Raw genomic sequence first — 16,223 nt, forward strand, 5'->3', positions numbered from 1 at the left:
ATGTTCTTGTGTACATGGTTTTGCTAGTGCTGAAAGTAAGAGTGTTGTAAGAAATCATAAGTGGAGGTAAAAATGGCAACACAATCATAATCACTTGCAGGTCTCAAAAGCAAAGTATTTGTAGCCCATGGGACATAAATATAGCGATTCAGATTAATCATGCAAGTATATCGAGTTATTTTTGTATTATTTAAATAAAGATAACATTAAAATCTTGAATTGTGAAGATAAAAATTACGATTTTAAAGAAAATGTATAGAATTAAAGCGCAATTTAATGCGTACTTTAAGCATGCATTATTGTTTATGTTTTTAAATATAACCTCATGTGACGCAATATGCACAATTTCAACAACAACAGAAAGATGCTAAACTTAATCAAAGGAAAGGTTTAATTTGCACTCGTGATTAGACTACACTAATAATTTGAGACATTAACAAAAGTGAAGGTACGAGCAGCTGGTAAAATACGAGCCAGAACCTTGATGGCATAAAGAACACACGAATGCACTTAATGGAATAAATTATGTTTCACACGTTTTTGTTAGCCATTCGAACAATACGTGTAAGGGAAAATGCCAGTGCTTGCACAAACATGGACGCTATGTAATGCCACCCCGCAACACAACTGAATCCAATGCACCAACCCCAGCAGGGCGCCCCGCCACAAAACATTTTGCCCACCCGCTACGAACAACTGCATTCCGACATCCAGAACGCGAACCGCACAAACTACGTGCCGCCAGGCAGGACAAGCCTTATGCGGTGGTCACATCCCGCCGTACTTGCAAGTGCGTGCTGTCTACGTGCAAAAACGTGGGCAAAATTTGGGTATCCGTACGTGATGAGTACCGCCTCCGTACGGATTTGGAAGCACGCAGACACACCGTAGCACTTTTAGTGCACGAGGAACTTTCGCTGCGTTCGGGCTGCGTACGGGCTACCGATTCACCCCAGTGCGTGTGACGTGCGTGCCCGTTACTGCCAACGAGCGCACAACGCACTGACTCCATGCTTCTTTTAAAGGCGCACGTGATAAGTGCATGGTCCGTGCTTACTCGCCACTTCCCCAGTTCAGCTATCCAATGAGCACGCAGAACTCACGTGGACCGTACCGAGTAAGCACTTACAACGCACGTTGTTCGCTCTGATTTATGCAGTATATGGTCTCTTCGGTGGAATGGGCGGCATCTTGAGGCAGCAACAGCTGGGACTTCTGGAGAACATCGGAATGTCGTATATATATACACCGAGTTCATCGCACGTGCTCGCACTTACAACATGCGAGTGAGTAAGGACACCGTACGATAGTTTGTGCTGAATTGATATGCATTCTGTAAGGTGTGGCATATTATCTGTTTAATCATCAGTAGGTTGATTTCGTCAGTGAGTTAAACACTAGATTGAGATTCGTTAATAGTAATTTCAGATGATTTGAATGTTACTATGTTATATGTTATATTACTTACTTTTACTATCTTTAGGAGTTTTAGTTATATAATGTGTTGAGGTTAACTCTGGATAATCATGTTTTGCAAAACGGTAGTAAAGTAATATTTTGAGAGTTAATAGTTTGCAGTTATAGTCTGAACCTTCGTCAGTTTTCTGTTCTAGAGTATAATTCACAATGATTTGTATTTATTATTATTCCTTCAGGTGTTGACAAACAAAATGTAAGAAGCGGGTACCATAAGAGGAAACGGTCCTCTAGGCCAGATTGCCAGGGTGAGTGGTTATCATATTCGATATATAAACCACTGATTCAATGTAGTTTTAATTGGGAATTATGTTTGATTGTTTGACAAAGTTCACTTGATGGTAATTGTATTCATTCATTTGTTGGGAGAGTTATCCATAAAGATGGAAGAACTTTATTTGTGATTAGATACCGTCAGTTTCAAGCAATATTGATTAAGTTTTAATGAATGGAATATTAACAACCTGTTTATCATTTATTATTATGAGTCGGCATGACGTCATATTGTTGGAATTCGTAGCTTGGAGTCATCAACGAATAATATGTTTATCGCTATTATGTGTGTTTTTCAAACATGTCCTCATTTCTAAATTGTTTTAACTTTGTTTATTTATTTATGGTTTATGGTTTAAATTGCCTTGTAACATGAAATAAAACGAACCGCAACACGAAGAATGGTGATGTGTCTTCTCTACCCGTTTCCGCGTATTTCTGCGTGCTACATTTATAATGACAAACCACACTGTCGAGATTTCTTGGATATCATTACGTCAAAATCACTTTCCCCAAGTATAACGACACCAACACGAATTTCTGATACCGTATCAACCCTTATTGATAACGTGTTCTCCAATGTGTCCTATCGTATGGATCAAGGCATTCAAGTTCCTGACATATCAGATCATTTCCCAGTGTTTACATGTACCCCCATATTTCTAACACATTCAAAGCTGATATTCAGAATATCAAAGCGGGTTCACGTCATTTGTCAGAAGAGAATATAGCTAGCCTCAGAGCAAGTCTCACTGACTGGTCTGTAGTTCTTGACAATAATAATGCTAGTGATGTTTTTAACAAGCTAGTTGATGTGATAGCTATTTTCCAGTGAAATCACCCTCCAAGTCGAGTTATAAAAAGGTAACTAGATCCCCCTGGATCTCCAAGTCTATACTCAAATCCATTAACCGGAAAATAGTCTTTTTTTACAAATATAAATCTAAAAGAACAGATAAATCTAAGCTGAAATATTCTTCCTATCGTAATTACCTGACATCTGTAATAAGTAGGTCAAAAAAAGAATTATTATGCAACCCAATTCACCACTCATCAAAAAGACATAAAATCAATCTGGAAAATTATCAATAATGTTCTCAGGAAAAGTGAAAAGAAAAAAAAAAGAATTCAGTAAGATCGGAAACGAAATAAAAGACCCTCTCGGCATAGCAGAGGCATTCAACTCTTTTTGTTGTTGTAAATATAGGGCCAGATCTTGCCAGTAAAATCCCGGTCACAAATAATTATTTCCACTCGTTTCTAGGAAACCCAAATCCTCAATCAATATTTCTTGTACCCATACATGAAACTGAGATTATTGATATTGTGAATAACTTAAATGTAAAGAAAAGTTCTGGTTGTGATGGTATCTCTAATTATCTCCTCAAAACTATTATCCATGAAATAATGTCTCCATTGACATTTGTATTAAATTTGTCTTTGGTAGATGAAATAGTACCAATTAAGCAAAATGAAAATTGCTAAGGTACTTCCAGTCTATAAAAAGGGTAATGCCGACGACGTAGGCAATTATCGCCCAATATCCTTACTGACCTCATTTTCCAAATTACTCGAAAATTAATATATTCTCGCACCATCCGATTTTTAAACACCTGCAACATTCTAGTAAATTCTCAATTCGGTTTTCGCCAAAAACATTCAACCACGCACGCGATAATAATGTTAACTGATAAAGTAGCAAAAGCCATCGATAATATATCTCATACTGTGGTATTTTTCTGGACTTCTCCAAGGCCTTCGACACAATTAACCACGAGATTCTACTTTACAAAATATCCCATTACGGGATCCGTGGGAAGGCCTTGGAGAAATCCAGAAAAATAGCCGAGTTGTATTAGCGAGTTATGGCGAGTTCTGGTGAGTTGCATCAAAGAGGCACTCGCAAAAACTCGCGAACAATTCGGTATGGCTTAGCGTAACTCTTTACAACATTCCACGGCTCTCCTCGAAGTCGCGAGCAGTTCCAAAATTTTGAACACGTTCAAAAAAATTCCCCGATTCGTTGTAATTCGAGGTGAACTCGCCTACATGCATAATAAACACGCATTATTCGTAACAAGCTCGCGCTGCACTCTTCATAAGGTGGCGAGCTTGTTACAAGTAATGCGAGTATATTACGAGTGTTAAGCAAGTTCACCTCTAGCTACAACAAATCAGCGAAAATTTTGAACATGTTCAAAATGTTCACTGATTCGTTGTTACTCGAGGTGAACTCGCTTACACTCGTAATATACTCGCATTACTCGTAACAAGCTCGCGCTGCACTCTTCATAATGTGGCTAGTTGCTACGAGTTATGAAGAGTGAAGCGCGAACTTGTTACGAACAATGCGAGTATATTACGGGTGTAGGCGAGTTCACCTCGAATTACAACGAATCGGGGAAAATTTTTGAACATGTTCAAAATTTTGTAGCTGCTCGCGACTTCAGGGAGAGTCGTGGATTGTTGTAAAGAGTTACGCTAAGCCATACCGAATTGTTCGCCAGTTATTGCGAGTGCCTCTTTGAGGCAACTCACCAGAACTCGCCATAACTCGCTAATACAACTCGGCTAAGTGGGAGCCCTGCTTTCGAGTGCAGGTTCCGAAGCTATCTTACTGGTAGAACCCAATTTGAGTCCATTAATCACCCAAACTCAAACTCAGAATTAATATCTTGCAGAGTACCACAAGCTAGGCTCCCTCCTTGGCCCACTCCTCTTTATTCTTTATATCAGTGATTTCCAAAACTCAAACATGCTTCTTGATATTTTGAATTATGAACTAAATTTTGTATTTGAATGGATACAGGCTATTAAACTGTCTCTCAATTTGAATAAGACTAATTTTATGCTCTTTAGCAACACATTGACTACTCTTCCAGGGCAGGTTCAAATAAATGGACTAAGTTTGGCCCAAACTAATTCCACAAAATTTCTCGGCCTGTACATTGACAGTAAATTATCATGGAATGTACATATTGATTATTTGTGTAAAATTCTGTCAAGAAATACAGGTATTATATATAAACTGAAATGTTATTTTCCTTCTCATGTATTACACATCGTATGTGATACTTTATTATCACCCTATCTAAATTATGGTATATTAGCATGGGGGAACTGTTCGAAAGTAAATATTGATAACATTTTCATTATTTAAAAAGATCAATACGAACAATTAACTTTGCTGATTTTCGCTCGCATACTGATGGATATTTTCGTACTGACAACATACTGAAAATATCTGATTTATTCTATTACTGTCTTGGCATCTTCATGTACTAGCTAAACAAAGGTGATTTACCCAATTTCTTTACTCCCATGTTCATAAAAAAATCCATTCAGGACCAACATTTTTGGAACGAGCTGGACAAGGAGATAATAGGGACTTTTAAATTTACACGACAAGAACGTGGACCGCCACGTGTGACATCCTTTTAAGGTAATGTGACGTCCTTTTAAGGCACTGCCGGCCACGGCCCAGTGCCTTAACACAATGTCACACGCGGCAGTCCACGCTCTCGTCGTGTAAATCTAAAAGTCCGTGATAGAATCCCCGTCGTTAAATGTTTCAAGCATAAATTCATATGACCCACATTGTAATTAAAGTACTTATGATATTCTACAATGTACATTCCGGCCTCCTCCGATAATTATGTTCCGATGCATGCGCGCCTGTTCCCGGAGGGCCCTCGGGCATGTGAACCTGCTTGCCTAGATGTGCCGGGTCTTCGTTTTTCTTGCTGGGGTCGTATGCATGAATCGGTCGTTGCTAGGTCGGACAAGCCATGTGTCTTGTCTGGCCTGGCAACGGCTGCTGCTGTAAACTGGTCCATGCAGGTCATACTGCGGGGGAGGCGTGGGGCGTGGCGCAGGTGAATGCGTTTGCGTGCCTTGGGGCTCTCTGGGAGCATGCAGGCGTACATGGGTTTGAACGTATGTTGGAAACTACATAATTATTATTGTATACATTACTGTATCATGATCGTTCATGTTACTCCCTCGCTCGAGTGACCTCGTTCAATGACCTTGTTTAATGACCTCAATATTTTAAAGTGATTATCGTGTCATTCTTTGGTAACAAATTAATTTGTTTGCTGTATTTGCTATTTTTGCTTGTTTCACGTTGAACATCATCTTATGTCAAGTTGATGTTAGTTTTATTTACGAGAACCTATAATCTACAAGCTGAGCTTTTTAATAGGTTCCTCACATTTCGCCCTGTATAACCTTCTATTCAATACAATTAATTTCGACGTCTTTTCAAAGAGTTAATTATATAATGTGGCACTTTACGTATATTTCATACTATGTTCTAATGTGGTCAATTATGTGAACTTTTTTTGGTGAAATGTAAAACAAATAAACTTGAACTTAAATGAATCTGAAGTCTTCGTAGGCACACGTCAAGCCTATTGCAACTCATCTGCAATGTAATCTGTATGTTTATATTAACTTTAATTTGCCCTTTTTCCCCATCTCTCTCTCCCATTTTCCTATTCCATTTTTCTTCTTCTCCTTTTCTTCCTTTCTCTTTCTTTTCTTCCTCGCTCTTTTTTCCCCCGTTTTCCTTCTTTTTGAGGCCGCCACAAAACTGGGGAAGGACCGCAGCCGATTCGCCTCTCCCCGATCCGCCATTGATGTATGCATATATTTATACAAATTACAGTGGGCTGAGGTTTCCATCCCATCCAATACGTTGACGACCCGTTACTCAGGGTAGCAATTTAAACAAAAATTCTCTCTTCTTCTCTTTTACCTTCATTTCTCTTTCTTCCCTCATTTTTTCTTCCGTCGCTCACCCCTTTTTTAGGCTGCCAAACGCTATGGATTGATTGATGGCGTTCTTTATCATTGTAATCAATTTGTACACACTATAAAGAGACGATGATATCGAATTATTCTTACCTGCTGCACTGATCCTGTTGAATCCTGCTGACCAAGGTTGACAATCAAGGGAAGAATTACAAAAATAGATTTATATGAATGTATATTTCCACATTAGATCTCTTATCTCTGTTTTTACTTACTATCTCAATCCCTCCCAAAAACAACAATTGTCTTGAAGGTTAATACATATTGTTAAGTTACTAAATGTTCAATTATTGCTAATTGAGACCTATGTAGAATGTCATTATTATCATATATGTATTTTTTTAATTATCTTTATTTTATGCACTGTATAAAAATAGTCAATAAATTATCTTGAACTTCTTTTTCCCCCTTCTATTTTATAACTTGTTATGGTCTGCGAATCTACCTCACACCCCAGTTGAATTTCTACGCTACAAAAAAATGGTGTGTTTATCCTGTTAAGCATTTTGCTCAGTTTATTTTTAGTATAAAGTATCAAGATATTTAGGAGACAGACCTTGCTCTATTTAAAAAACAACAAAAAACAACACACACCAAGTATTAAAAATGGAAAGGTTCGTCAACTATTCTACAACTAATGTCCAACCATTCGGTGTATGTGGAAACTATTCTGTTGTAATTCCTCAACTACTCTTCTTACTATTCTGAAAGGAGCGAATGTTTGAAAATGCCTGTCAGCCGCTTTCGCAATCTATTGTCAACTAAAGTGAGATATACCTCAGTTACACCGTGAGACCGATCCTAGACGGAACCAACACAGAACCAACATTACATGACTCCCAAGGACCAAGGACCGGTTGGTTTGGAGTTGGGTCGAACTCTCATAGGCGGTTTGACCGAGATGTAAGAGTACGGTCAGATTTCTTCGTAAAACTTCCAGCCATTTGCGCTATGTTGAGCCCTGTTTCTGAAATGCTGGGCCCTTTTTACAAATGTTTACTGTTTCAACTAACTTGTCATTAGAGGGCGCTATACAACTTCTCATATTCGAAATTGAGTTGGTCGATAACTGTATTTGATTTGCGGTTGTGAAACGGGGGCCAATCTCATTATCTCTATGGAATAAGGATGCTCTCAAAACCGCAATATATGCCTACCCGTAGTAAATCGAATCGCAACGTGTGTTCATTTCACTTACAATGTAGAATGTCATTATTATCATATATGTATTTTTTTAATTATCTTTATTTTATGCACTGTATAAAAATAGTCAATAAATTATCTTGAACTTCTTTTTCCCCCTTCTATTTTATAACTTGTTATGGTCTGCGAATCTACCTCACACCCCAGTTGAATTTCTACGCTACAAAAAAATGGTGTGTTTATCCTGTTAAGCATTTTGCTCAGTTTATTTTTAGTATAAAGTATCAAGATATTTAGGAGACAGACCTTGCTCTATTTAAAAAACAACAAAAAACAACACACACCAAGTATTAAAAATGGAAAGGTTCGTCAACTATTCTACAACTAATGTCCAACCATTCGGTGTATGTGGAAACTATTCTGTTGTAATTCCTCAACTACTCTTCTTACTATTCTGAAAGGAGCGAATGTTTGAAAATGCCTGTCAGCCGCTTTCGCAATCTATTGTCAACTAAAGTGAGATATACCTCAGTTACACCGTGAGACCGATCCTAGACGGAACCAACACAGAACCAACATTACATGACTCCCAAGGACCAAGGACCGGTTGGTTTGGAGTTGGGTCGAACTCTCATAGGCGGTTTGACCGAGATGTAAGAGTACGGTCAGATTTCTTCGTAAAACTTCCAGCCATTTGCGCTATGTTGGGCCCTGTTTCTGAAATGCTGGGCCCTTTTTACAAATGTTTACTGTTTCAACTAACTTGTCATTAGAGGGCGCTATACAACTTCTCATATTCGAAATTGAGTTGGTCGATAACTGTATTTGATTTGCGGTTGTGAAACGGGGGCCAATCTCATTATCTCTATGGAATAAGGATGCTCTCAAAACCGCAATATATGCCCACCAGCTAGCCTTTGCCCTTTTACGGTCGTAGACACGAAGCCTTGCCAATAACAATTGCCAAAATATTTTTAAAGATATCTAAACGAAAGCGAAAAATATAGGGCACGTAAGGTTTTTTCAAGCGTTCCCCAAAATAAGGAGATGGTAAATAGTAACTTACCTGTAATGATAAACATTAAGACCAAGGCAATCGTCTTGTAATCCCCCATTCTTGTTAATTGTTTGAAATCCTGGAATAGAATAGATACACCTCAAACATGTCAATAAGCGCTATATAAAAACTGAGTATTATTATTATTATTATAATAAAGAAACATCTCCCTTTCTCGTTCGTTTTGATCTTGTCTATAATTCTGTACTCCAATGTTTCTATTTTACAGGATTACTTAGAAAATGATCATCCAACATTTCTTTAGTTAAAAAGACACTTCGATGTAAATTCTCGTCAAAATATTGATGAATGCTTCAGTGGTTATCATTTAATGTACAAGTACGAATTGTATAGAATGTATATATACGTTAGTTGTTACGCTGCAAGTCTATGACAACTTCGAACATATAAATACATTACAGTACAATTGTCTCATGGAATTAGAAATGACACAGACAAAGCTTACACTAATACATTCCCGAGATTTTGGAAAACGTAAACTAGGACTTGATATGATTTAATTTGATTTGAATTTATCAATTCCCCACTCATGGGTTGGATTGACCCTATCACCGATAAACTGCTCCACGAGTCAAAGTGGTCTTGGTGCTATGGCAGCTCAGTTCAGCAGGTCAATTTTTTCGCGCGCGGAATACAAACCGTATATACCGTGCTACATGTTTCGCACGGAACGTCACTAGCTCACTTCCGCTCAAAGTACGCTTCCGTTCACATTGCACGTTAGAGCGGTCCAAACCGCTCTTAATAAGACCCGTTCCTCAAGATCACCTCCGGAGGTGATCTTGAGGAAAGTGTGGGAAATATAGATCAATTACGGGACCAAGTTCCAGCCGAGAGTCAAAGAAGGAGTGAATGAGTAAGAGATACAGCAAGACTACAGGTCTTGTGTTGAGAATCTGATTTGGATATTATTTGAAGTGTACCCCTATACGTTAACTTTTTATGACATATAAATGTGTGTGTTGGGTCTCTTTTATCTTTCTCTTGTTGAAATATCAGAACTCTTTGTCTTTGCTTACAGCTGAGACTGGTGTAAATGTTTAAACCCGAAATAAAGTAGAGGGTATCGCTGTATGGTAAATGGCACGTCTGTAAATGCAATTCCTGTTTTTACCATGTGACACCGAGCGAGGCAATTTCGATTTGGAAGTTTAAAATTTGTACTTTAAAGCCAAAGAAAGCTTGCTAAACATCGTTAAACATAAAAATCCTTTCACGTCCTTTCTCGATTTTTCTGTTCTATTATGATAATATACCACTAGGACCAAGGCAATTGTTTATCCCCCATTCTTGTTGATTTTTTTACAAATCCTGAAATAGAATAGATACAACTCAAATAAGTCAATATAGAAATATCTCCCCTCTCTCTCCTTCTGTCTGTCCGTCTCTCTCTTTTCCCATCTTTTCGTTTCTTTGTTACGTTCTTGTCTATAATTCTGTGCTATAATGTTTTTTTATTTTAAAGAATTACTTAGAACATTATCACCAAACGTTTCTTTCGTTAGAAAAACACTTCGATTCAAAATCTCGTCAAAATATTGATTTATCATTTAGTGGTAATCACTTGATTTACAATTCTGAATTCTATCGAATGTATATATATACTTTAGTTGTTATGCTGTAAGTCTATGGCAACTTCGAACAGATAAATACACTTCAGTACAATTGTCTCAGGGAATTAGAAAGAAAATAAATAAAGCTTACACTAATATTTTTTTATGGAAAACGTAAACTAAGACTTGATTTTATTTTATTTTATTTTATCACTTTCCCGATCATGGGTTGGATTGCCCCTGTCAGCTTTTTTTCAAAAGGGGTTCGAGCCAACAAAAAAAAGAAAGAATTAAAAATATATAAATATTGCTATTAAACAAGCAATCATATAATTTAAATAATGTGCAAAATAACAAAGTGACGGTCATCTTACAGGGAAAAATGCATATAATACATATATACCTGACTGTGAGATGGATTTTCTTCAAGTAAAGGCTTGTTTACCTTATTTAAAATTATGAACTTGTTGAGTGCCAGTTGTCCAAACGTATCGATTTTCTCGGTATTTTTCGTAACAGAAGTAGTGACTTTGTCTAAAATATGATATGGAAGTGGTCTAAGATTAACACAAATCGTATATATGCATATTATCTAAGCACCTTAATCATTGAAAGCAAAGAAAGACCAAATACCTATTATAGTGCCTGAAATTATTATAATTGAATGACGAGGGCTTAACTCAACTAAGTATAAGAAAATAAATTATACAGTGCCCTCTATTGTCGATACGGTAAATAAATAATGTACATATTCCAGTCAGTTATTAGCCTCTTGGCGATGGCCCTCGCGTTGTTGGAGTCCGTAAATTCTGGCGAGCGACGCGACCCAGAGAAACGCTCGGTTTCTCTGGGTCGCGTCGCTCGCAAGAATTTACGCGAGGGCCATCGACAAGAGGCTATTCATTTATTAGGTTTTCTTCTCCGCAGTCCGCACAGACAGAAACAAGACAAAACTCATTACAGTTGCTACCAACATGGGGAGAAGCCTGCTTACATATTTTTTTCAATTCAGTGTTTAAGAAATCGAGCTCCAAGTAAAAACATTCTTATATAATCTTAGCAGCTTTATATCTACAGTATAAGAAATGTTACAATTTCGGGATACATCGGGGAATTTGCCTTTTTTTTTTTAACTTTTGAGATTTAATTTAATCATCCTGTAGAGTTCAGATGAGTGATGATAACAAAAGATGATTGCCAACGTACGTTCACTTATGAATATAGGTTCTGAATCGGGATTTTGTGATGGAGAAAGAAATAGGCTTCACGGTTGAATAAAAAAGTATTGATATATCGAATACTGTATTGATTTTAAGTACTTTTATAAAACCTGAAGAGACACAAAGCCTGTATTCACTGACCAAAGTTAGCCTAAATTTGTCAAAATCGAGTGTTATTTTTTGCTATAAGTTTGCAAATAACTTCAAAGAGAACTGTCCAACCGTTGCTATAGTCATTACAAGGCAACTACTTGCACGTGTAAATGAGAAACCAATACAAATGGAAATGATAACGGTAATGATACTGAATTGCACTTACCTCTATTTGACTCTGGTAAGTGGTATGTATGTTATCCTAATAGAATCTGTCCTTAGAAGTTCCTAACAGGTTGAAATAGGTGATTATGAGCAAACATATAATTCTGCACAATTTATATATCACTTCTACCAAAGCCATGCCCCCTGTTTTCTCATTGCCATGAATACAACGTGGGCAACCAATGGATAGCCAATCAGAGGCGCGCTTTCATGCCTAAAACGAATGAAATATTGGACAATCATTGGCCAGTAATATTGTCCAATGGGTTTACAGTGCGTTAAAGCAGTGTTTTATTCCTTCTGGTTCATGATACTCGCGTGTGTGTATGTGTGTGTGTGTATAGGTGCGATTGGGTGACCTTATTGATTCATTCATTTGTACCAAATGCATGGAGATAAATATAGGGATATGGGATGTCTGTGTCAAATACAAAAACATGAACGCGTTACTACTCATGTATAGACATTGAAAAGGGATCATAACAGGAATACGTATACATGTATATTATACACTGTCTTGAGAGGTTCAAGTTAAAACTACGGGCAAGAGGTGACTCCACTATTTGCTGAGAAAATAGGAGTATTGGAGTCACTGAGGCCCATAGTTTAACCAGTACCTCGAAAAGAAGGCATGGCATATAATGGTTTATATCCTGCAACATTTTCTTAAACATTTTTTTTTAAAGAGGAAATAATTGCATAAAATGTTGTTTAACACAATCTTTTTTAAACATTTTAACTTTTCAAAAATTTGATAAAATTGAAAATTTAAAGAAACTAAAATTATTAAAACAAAATTATATTTTGTTGTTGTACATTTTACAATTTTAATTTAAAAAAAATATAAAAAAATAAAAAAATCAAACTCCCCCGAAATACCCACAAATACTAATTCTACTACCATACATAATAATGAAGATAATAGCACCTTTTCAGACCTTTTCAGAGCAGTTGAAATATTTCTGGTACAGAGCACGAAAAAAGGATGGTTTCACTATAAATTTGAGAGCGTGAAAAAATTTACTATTTGGCGTGCTATAGTAAATTCCGGAATCCACGTTTTTCACCTATCACCGATATTTCTGGGATCTAAATTTCTTCAATGTTTGGAGTGCAACAAGCGCGCAAGCAAAATCTCCGGCTTGAAGTTTCTTCAGCCGGTATAGTGTACATAGCCATCGGAAGAGTTCCGGCGCCGCGTGCGCGTAGGATAGCTCATTGAGAAAAGCAGCTGCAAAAACATAGTTCGACAAATTGGCTGTAGTCTATCCCCCCGTATTCACCAGTTAAATGTTGAAGCATTGTTGAAATTTAATGAAGGAAGTGACAGCAAAAACACGAAGAAACAGATCAGGTACGGACTTTCTGTGTTTCAGGATTTTTATAAGGAAATAAAAGCCGATTTTGATGATGATCTTGTGGATAACAAAGCCAGTTAGACCTCCTTCTCTCGCAGAGCTACGCCGGAGCTCGGAATCGAAACGGTGAATACTTACAGCAAGAAAACAATGCAGGTACTATAATAGTTTTTTAAATAGTGAGATGCTCATGAGGGATATAAAACAGATAAACAATGCATTTCTTTGCTCTAGCAACTATGAGCTTTCAGAGGCATATTTATTAACTTTTCCTCGAGGTAATATTGATATAAATTTACCCTCGGGAAAGTTACTATTTATGCCTTTTCATTAGCTCATTTTTTTTTTGCTAGACTCTAGAATGGTATTTGTATAATATATGTATTACCTTAGATCCAGAACGTGAACAATAACATCACCAAACATCTTACAAGTAAAGGAAATTCTCTCTCAGGGCTCCGGTGGGCCAATCAAGCAAGGGGTCCACTGCATCTCAGAATGATTATATGTTTAGGATTCAATTTCCATGGAACGGCCATTTGTTTTTGCTAGAGTAAGATCCTCATGTCACTGTATCCTTCAAATCGTGCTATTCGTGACATGCTTGATGAGCTCTTCACGTTTCCTGTACGACTATAATTGAACATGAGTCCCTCGATTCTTTAAGACGGTCATCCTATCACTGATCGGTCGTCTACAATGCATCTTCAAGATGACAAAGACATTCATTCTGTGACTGATCGGACATTTCAAGGAACCATCAATTTGGTCAAACAAAATTTGCATGGGCATCAATCTTAACTTGATAATTTGTTGGTCTCATAGGTTGTCAGCTACATGACCTCTCGGTCTCTTTGGTCATATTGGGGTCATCCCAGTAGACAGACAGCCCATAAGACTAACAAAGAATATCAGTCTCGTCGTGCGTTAGTCTGGTGAACCCTCGAAACGTTGTCAGAAGGTCCACGAGACTGACATTGTCGGTCTAATGGTCTGTTGGTTTAGTGATTCCTCAAAAAAGATGTCAAAAGGCCTGTGAGACCGACATTGTTGGTCTTGTGGGCTCTCATCCCAAAGACCAATTACATTCTAGGATCACGTACTTGTTCATATAAGTGGATAAAGTAAGAACATTTGGTTTCATTATTGAAAAGAAATAAGTCCACGTTAACTATGATTAATGACACCTCAATCCAAACTTTATTTAGAACATTAAACGAAAATGAATTGACAATACATTAATACGTAACAATTTAACTTATATTTTAGATTATGTACATCCATTGCAATGTGAAAGCTCTAGTGGTTTCAGCATTATGACATATTATCAAAAACATGTACAACCCGAATGAAATACACTCTTTCCCATCGTTAAATTTGTATCAAATTATTAAGAAAATAGCTCTGCATCAAAAACATCAATAACTTCATACTTGTTTGTACAGATAAGCAGCTTTCTAACAGAGAGCAACAAAGTCAAAGTTGAGACGAATCAATCAAGGTGATAGAGCATACCATAGAAAATGTTAGGAAGATACATAAAAAAATTGACACTGTTAACACTAAACATTGTGCATCCAAATAGAATCCGAAACTATACAATAGAAGATTAAACTACAACTTTCTAGTATATGGTATAGTAAGTTAGTTTGTAGGCATATTTCATATCTCTTTTCTTAATGAACTCAATTCACTACCAGTTGGTATTCCCCTAACCTCGCAGACTTGGACAAATAATTATTTCTTTTAAAGCGCTCTAATAGTTTAAAAGTACAATTATCCTTGGTCATGTTAAATGGAGAAAATAGAATGAAAAACATCCGTTTGTTTCATTTCGTCAATGTCTTCCTTTATGTATTAAATCAATAACGATTACAGATGTAAAGTGCTTAAGGCAGTTTTCCCTCCAATACCTTTATGTAGGGCAATATGACAACAATTGTGTTCATCTTACCAGCTCCTCATAAATATCATGTATGAAGCTTCCTCCCAATTCCAAGACTACAAAATACATTTCCATTCCCAGCTGTTAAACAGTTTTATCAGGCAATGAATACAATTCATTCATAAGTGTTCTACCTGTGTATTGGTTGATAAAGTGAAAAGCGAATATTTTTACAACATCCCTGTGTCTGTTTGTGAGTAGTTTTCATACCTTTCAGGTCTACATAAACGTACTGGCAATCATTAGCTGATTGATACATACACTACATTGATATAAGAGAAAACACATCATGGAAGCAAGCTATAGAAGCCTGATACCCAGGTCATTTGTGTCATTCAAATGTTAATGTAATTAGAATATTAAACAGTGTTCTATCAAATTTGTTGAAACTCACATAAAAACAATGTCACATTGTTTTTTTCCTATAATACAAAATTTAATTTAATCAAATACTTTCCACTCATTGTTTATATAATATTTGGTAAGGGCACAAAATCTACCAAAAATTTGAAAACTTCATGGTACTATAAATCGTTTTGAACGTCTTTATTCTGTATTTTAATGTATTTTTAAGAATATGTCCATGCAGAAAATTCAGGACGGATTTTAAGACTTGTTTAACGTGAATAGTACATTAAAGCTATTCTAAACTTTTCTAATGATAAATATGTACAATAGAAGAAATCTTACCAAATCTAAAATTGATTTCATTTATTTTCAATTCAATGCTTTATTCAATCAATACCTATTTATAAAACAAAAGTCTGTTACTTACTTTTGCAAACACTGATGGTTTGGTTGTAAGAAATAGTTGTTTCCTTTTTAAACTGTGTTATTATTTGAATTTGTACATCGCAATATTGCTAATTTTTCTGATTTATTAACATGCTTAGTGGCCAATAATAAATAATAAATATGATTTTGCGTTATCGTGCGTTTATCTGACAAGACTATCCTGGTTGTTGTTAGTATCGTTATTATTATTATTATGAGTAGTAGTAGTAATAGTGGTAGTATAGTTATTGATATAATTATTACTTTAAT

This window comes from Strongylocentrotus purpuratus, unplaced genomic scaffold (genome assembly GCF_000002235.5).
Source record: "Strongylocentrotus purpuratus isolate Spur 01 unplaced genomic scaffold, Spur_5.0 spur5_scaffold_5, whole genome shotgun sequence".
Lineage (NCBI taxonomy): Eukaryota > Metazoa > Echinodermata > Echinoidea > Camarodonta > Strongylocentrotidae > Strongylocentrotus > Strongylocentrotus purpuratus.